Genomic DNA, 7500 nt, shown 5'->3' on the forward strand with positions numbered 1-7500 from the left:
TTCTAGCTACAGACTATAATAGTGCTGGTTGTGAAAATGGAATTGGAATGATCAGTACACTGTTACATGAAAAGATTACTAGCAATTGTAGGTAACGAGAATTCAGGGAATTTACCTGTTCCTGGATATCCAACAAATAATGTATAGATATTCAGTGGCTGACTGTGCGTTAATGTCTGCACTGTTGCTTGATTGGACGCCAGAACGAAGGCTGTAGTTGTTAAAAGCGATGGGACGAAATAGCCTTCGCAACTAGTTGCACACATCTGAACTAAAAAGTCTGTCGTAAGGAAATTGCATCTCGTTCAATCACTTTTGCATATTCACCAACGTCTGTTCGTTCTGTTTGTTCAGTTTCGAAAGCGCATACATGCCGAAGCAGTTGGATTGAATGTTAAAACAATTGTGATCACGATCAAGCTGGTGATGTTGAGTGAAGCGTGGTCAGTGGAAAGCTGTAGTTTAAAGTTTGCGTAAGTTATATTTGGACCAACGAAAAGGCAGGCTTGCTATTGAAAGTAAATATGGCATTGTATAATTAATATAATTTAATCACTTATATTGCGCGCATTCCATTAATATGATCATGCGCGCATTGTGTCGCATAACAGCATTGACCAATAGTATGTCACACGCACACGTCTTTGCAAAAGAGTCAGTAATTAGGAGTCCTTTGGGAACTTTCATTTAATCCATGTATCGGATGATGGGTCAAATAATGTGAGAAAATTAATTGTGGGTGTAAGGTTGGCTTTAGAAAGAAATTTAGAAGTGACTCAGAGCAAGATCAAAAGCTATATAAATAGTGAAAATCCATCAGTATTGTGTTTTTATTTGTGACCAATTGATAAATTAAAAAAAACAAAGGAGGATGCATAGTGTTTCAAGGAATTTGAAGGGCGAATTAATATGCGATTTCAAAAACTTTTTGATTTCTTTCATGTCGGGCAGGTTTGCTTTTGTGAACGGAGATTATATGATAATGAAAATTAACGTTGTTCATAACAGTTGTTTTATAAGTATGCCGACGTAAACATAAACAAAGAAATGTGACAAGGGGAAAATAAAAACGGCTGTCCATTAGTCGCTTTATTTAGCCGCGTATTAAAATTACCGATTGTGAAGTTGAGATCACTTTCCATGGAAACAATACAGTAACAGTGTGCAACGTTACAAGATGAATAAATTCATGCGTAGCGCTCTAGTAGATTAAAACAGTAAAAACTGGCGTGAAAATGAGCACGTGCTTTGATCAGTAGTGGCTTTGAGGCGCGGTGTTACAGTTCGCTTTAAAACAATTTAAAACAGTTGATGCGATATTAATAACTAACTATTGAAAGGGTCTTGCTGTAGTGCGACATACTATTTTCAAGTCCGTGGTAGCAAAAATAGTAAAGTGCTGAGACGAATATTTTGAGGAAAATTTAAGAAGTATGGTTGAGAAGGCAGTTCAAGTTGCAATAGGATCAAAACGGCCTCGACAAGCCACCGCAATTGGTGAAACCATTCCAGAAGTTCCGAAAGGTAAAGTGGAGCAAGCAACGCAGTGCGGAATTTCGGAAACAGGAAGCTATGGCTGAAACAAACAACACAAGAAGTGGCGGTACGATGACTTAGTGCGGTTTATGGTAGATAAAGAGATGTTGATTGACTGGTTCATGGAGGAAGGTCTATTGGCAAAAGAACGTTTGTGTCCCATCTGCGATTGTGAAATGGGCTTGGCAGGATGTGAGGATCGATCCGATTTGTTCAAGTGGGGATGTAGAAGGCAAGAAAAGGGCAAAAGGCACAAGTCGGAGATTTCTATCAGGAAAGGAAGCTGGTTTGAAAAAAGGAAAATGACATTAGAAGAGATTCTTAAACTGACGTATTGGTGGTGTCAAGACCTTGATCAGGCACAGATAAAACACGAGCTAGAACTGGCTGAAAGTACCGGTGTCGACTGGCATAGCTTTTGTCGGGAAGTATGTGAAATCACTCTGCTCGAAAATAGTGAGAGAATAGGGGGAGAGGGAAAGATTGTGCAGATTGATGAAAGCAAGTATCATCGAGGACATCATGTGGAAGGACAATGGGTATTCGGCGGTATAGAGGAAGACAGCAGGAAATGTTTCCTAGTGGCAGTTGAGAGAAGAGATGAAGCAACACTGTTGCCTATTATTCAGAAATGGATTGAGCCAGGTACAATTATTGTATCAGACTGCTGGAAAGCGTATTGTAAGCTGGAGGAACACGGTTATATCCACAGAACAGTTAACCACTCAAAAGAATTTGTAAATGAAAATGGCGACAACACCAACAAAATCGAAGGTCACTGGAGACAAGCGAAATGCAAACTACCGAAATTTGGAGTTAGAAAACATCTATTTTCTATCTATTTGGCAGAATTTATGTGGAAATATATGCATAGAAACGAGCATTTGTTTGCTGTATTTTTGAATGATGTAAAAAATATATATATGTAACCTATTAGGGACTGAAAACAAAGGCGCAAGCTGATGAACGCATTCGTGCGGTAGACGAGTGGAAATCTTTGTGAACTGTTTTTGAAATTGTATATTGTAAATTAAAGACTGAAATTACAGTATGAGTACCGTACTTATTCAGCTATAAGCCGAGCGATTTTTACACAAATCCTCCCTCAATTTGGGCAAATTTGAAGCGGTAGAAGGGGTCTCGGCTTATAGCCGAGTATTTTTGATAAAAAGAATTTTCTCAGCAAATTAAAACACTAACAAATGAACGTGTATTCACTTACAAGCCGAACTAAATTACTTGTAAAATGAAGAGAAGTTGTTGTCGGTGTAATATGGATTTTTATTACTTGGTGGTTCGTAAAGGAGCCGTTCGTGTTGTTGTATAATTGGGATCGATTCTCGTCGAAGACTGCATCGTCTTCTGTGCCGTCGAGTGCGTTATAGAGGTACCACAAGTATTGAACGAACGCCTTCCCATCTCCTCGGGAATATCGCGCCAAGCCTGGTTTACCCATCGAAGGAACGAGGAGTCTGGGAACGAGATTGCACCATCACAGATCGTGTAAACTTATCTTTCCTCCAGCGACGGAACCATCGACTCGCTGATGCCGTATTCTCCGGCGATCTCGGAGTTATTTTCTACAGCTTCTGCTTCGGCGACTATTTTAAGTTTAAAGAGCGAGGTTGTAAGGTTTCCAGTCGAATAACTTTTTATAAAACGCTTCGCTTGCACGAAGACACGTTTCCTGTGAGGTCAACAATTGTTTAATAATATTCGTCACGTCACGATCACGTTGCTTATTTGTTTCTTATCTTTCGTGTTCATTTGATTGCTTTGAGTATAATTTTTCAGTCAATGTCAATTTGTATTTTAAATTACGAAAATTCCATAGTCGATAATACGCATCAAGACCTAAAGTGAGTCTCGGCTTATAGCCGAGTATTATGCATTTACAATTCGTGTCAATCAAGTTGATTTTTTCCGTAAGAAGTTTGGGGTCTCGGCTTGTAGCCGAATAAGTACGGTAGTTCTTTTTTGTTTCCATATGCAAGTGGAAATCTTTGTGAACCGTTTTTAGGAGCAACTACAGAATACAGGGCCAATTTTTCCGGTTTATTATTTGGGCTGGCTTGCCGGCTTGGCAGTCGCGTGAGCAACTACAGAATACAGGGCCACTTTTCAAGGTCTATTTCTCTCGAGTGGCTCGTCGGCTCGTCAGTTACGCTCAGTGATGAAAGAACGAGAAAGGGATGTATAGCAGAGTGGCTCGGCGGCGCGCCAGTTCGGCAGTGGTTTTAGTGCCTTAAGAACTAGGTAGATATATAACAGAGTGGCTCGGTGGCTCGCCGGCTCGGCAGTGGTTTTAGTGCCTTTAAAGCGAAGTAGATATATAAGAGTGGCTTGGTGGCTCGACAGTGGTTTTAGTGCCTTAAGAACGTGATAAATATATAAGACCTAATCACTGAAACAAGCGCTTATGCTTAATCAGCAAACGAGTCCTATAATGTTCAGACGATCTCATAAAAAGTGTAGTTAACCAAACCGCAAATTGAAAGCTAATATTTTAAACGAGTGCTATATTCTTCAGACGATCTCATAAAAAGTGTAGTTAACCAAACCATAAACTGAAAGCTAAAACTGATTTTCCAGAGCGCTTAGGCTTAATCAGTAAACGAGCTATTGCTATATTCCTCAGACGGTCTCATAAAAAGTGTAGTTAAGCTAACCGCAAATTGACAACTAAAATTTTTGAAAGAGTGCTTCGACCTACTGTAATTACTGAAACACACGCTTAGGCTTAATCAGTAAGCGAGTGCTACAGTACTGTGCAAAAGTAATGAGAGCGAATTTCGACGAAATTCGCGCTTTGTTCTCATCGAAATTCGTCGAAAATTCGTCGAAGATTCGCTGGAAATTTCGCGAAATTTCATGGAAGTCGGCGAAATTTCGCTCAAGGCTTCGAAAAATCGAAGAAGCGAAATTTCGAAGAAGCGAAATATCAACGAAAATTCGCGCTAAAGAAAACGAAATATCAGCGAAATTTCGAAAAATTGAAGAGGCGAATTTTCGAACAAGCGAAATATCAGCGAAAAGTCGTGCTCACTAATAGTGGAATGAACGAGCAGTGAAATTCTGCAAAACCGCTACAATTGCAGTGATTTTGGACAAAGCATACACATACTACAGAAAATATACTGAAGAACTAAAGAACTCGGTCCTACAGTGAGGTGCTTGATATTTGTTACTTTGTGAATTTATTTTTATTACCCCCGAAAAAACAACATAACGTATCCAATCAGCCACTGATCCTTAACAATCAGTCATCGAGCCTGGATACCCAAATTCCCACGTTTATGTTCGTGACAAGCTTAATTAACGCCCTGGCCTGGGCAAAGGAACCAAGAGTAGTTTTGCGTAATTTCTTGGCACGTTCAAAACTTGTTGAAATGCTCTTCTTTCGCTAAACCCTCCAAATACACTGTAAAAGATTAATAAAAACCTCCGTCCATCTAACCCAGGCTCTCTCTGTTCTCAAATGAGAGAGAGAGCCCGTTTTCAAGGCTGTATACAAAAGATGAGTCACGCAAAACGTCACACAAACCACAAGCGGACATTAATTCTTTCAACATGAGGATTTCATGACCAAGGGGATTCAAATGGCTTTATCAATGTAAACTACAAGCAGTCCGTTGAGCTTCTTGGCTTGAGAATTACGCGTGCATTTTTCTCGTGCTCTATGCATGATCTATTTTCACTGTGTTAATTAATGTGCTGTACACTCTGCGTTGGCATGCTTTCCACATGTCAGTGTTCATGCATTCGTCCCCCGCCATGTTTTTGTGGGCTATCGTTTGCCTATTTAATCATATTAGCATGTTTTTTTCCCCCATTATGCTGTCCAAGTAATGCTGTGCAGTTCCAGCGGTAGGTTATTTTTTTTAATTTTGGCCCTTTGAGCTACAAGAAGGAAAAGCCCAACCACAGATTCAAGCTCCCCCGCAATATGTATGGGAACAACAACCGTTGACGACACGTGGCTGATGTCCAATTCAGCAAGGTATTTTCGTTATCTGTCTTGTTTTGGGTTTGGTAATGCGCCTCCATTTTCATAATCACTCAGATTTCTCTTCGTTTGTTTGTTGTAACGTGTAAGTTCTGCTAGATGCGCTAGGTGATATTGATACTTCTCCATGTTAAGATTTAGACAAATATTTTCGAAAAGTCAAACCTTTGATACTAATCACGGAATTTTACAATAATGTTACCATTTCCATAAGTCCCTTCATCAGATGAATTGAACCCTTGACTGCCGCTTGTAATTTAACGCGGGGAAATTTTGCTTGCATAAGAAATATAACTGTTCGTAGAACCACCACCTGACAATTTCGTTAGAATACTTATTAAATATTAAAAAAAAAAGAAAGAATACTTATTTAATATAAATGTTATCCAAGGATATTTTTTATCACTGAAGTTAAGAGAAGGAAATTAAAGATTGTTAATTTACAGCAATTGCTAGTGGAAAGTAGACGTAAGTTTGAGTTTACTCATGCATGCACTATGAACGATTAGTAAATCTGGCAGTTGCCAACCACATGCTCAGAAACACACTCGTCAGGGGCACCCAAAGAGAATATGGTTCAAAACCACTTAACATACCATTGTTAAACGTTTTTTGGTATTAAACGGTAGATATTGGCATATTTTTATCCCCTAACAATTTTTCATCTGTTGGGATTTGCTAGCTGAAAGTCTAGTGATCCGAAAATTATAGGGATCAAAACTTACAGGGAGGCAAGCAAGAAATTTTATAACAAATGTTCCGAAAATTCTAGATCTCAAATCGTCTTTCGAACAGATATTTTCCAAAAATTGACGTTGGGTGCCCCTGACTCGTGCGTCCAAATTTCTTCGGTCCTATTTCCCCTGAGTCTTCCTCAGGTTTTGGCAGCGCTTTCCTATACTTATTTTGCACTGATCCCACATGCGATTCATCTCCTCTGTATTGCGGCACTGATAGGAAAACGATGAAGTCACTTCACCTAAAAATAAACAAAGCCTGTTATCTGACCTGATAAGCATGAGGACAATATCAAACATGCGAAAACCTCACCAAAATCTCACCGCACACATGAGGAAACGGCTGAGTTAAAGGGGCAGTGTCATGGGAATTTGACTAAAAATTTAGTGACTTTTTTATTCTTAAATGCTTCTGGATCACTGCAGTGAGATAAAAATCGATTAAATTTTAAGAGAAAAATAAGCCACACTAAGTCAATGGGAGAACTTGAAAACATCGGCCCGACATTCTCAAGGTTGGCATTCATTTTAACTTGGCTACGCATAATCAAAAACACTTAAGAATGGTTTCTGCGAGCTAAAATAGCTGCTTTGAAGAAAATTTAGCCATTAATTTTCGTTTGCCATCGGTGAACACTTTTGTTTCAACACAGTAAGTATATCTTACATCGTATTGCAGCCATTGTCTTTGGATCAAGAGATGTAAACTCTTTTGTGCCATGTACCATGGAAATTGAAAGAGTCTCCTTGGTAAACAGTTTATCGACGAACCGCAGAGCCATTGTTGTTGGTTTGCCACCTGCCTTCGCATAATCAAAATCTTCTTTACGGATTTGGACATTGGTCTTTCCAATAAACACCATCTGGCTGTCTACAAACAAAATATTAGAGACCTCGTTAATTCTAGTTTAGAGTAAAAAACAGAATCTCACCCACGACAAATCGAAATAATTGAACCCACCTCACCAAATGACAAACTATTGATTGGATTACATTCGATTAAGTTCGAATTGGATGAACTTTGTTCAAGTGGGTTACATACATGTACGAGGCTGGATGACAGTGACTGAAAAACCCTGTTTTGATTGGGTGAGCTTTTGAAATCAAATGGAATGAACTCTATCAGTTTGAGTACCAAACAGCTAATTAGTAGTACCCAAGGAGCAAGAATCTTCATACCTGTAAACTCTTGTTCAGCTTGATACAAAACAGTGTCCAAGA

At 39.1% G+C, this 7500-nt stretch overlaps 2 pseudogenes; one reads left to right on the plus strand and one right to left on the minus strand.

The window, feature by feature from the left end:
- The window catches only part of LOC138011091 (uncharacterized), a 1656-nt pseudogene extending 1390 nt beyond the window's left edge, over positions 1 to 266 (minus strand).
- LOC138009819 (uncharacterized) overlaps positions 1 to 7500 on the plus strand; it is a 188327-nt pseudogene that overhangs the window by 15688 nt on the left and 165139 nt on the right.

This window comes from Montipora foliosa, chromosome 7, assembly GCF_036669935.1.
Source record: "Montipora foliosa isolate CH-2021 chromosome 7, ASM3666993v2, whole genome shotgun sequence".
NCBI lineage: Eukaryota > Metazoa > Cnidaria > Anthozoa > Scleractinia > Acroporidae > Montipora > Montipora foliosa.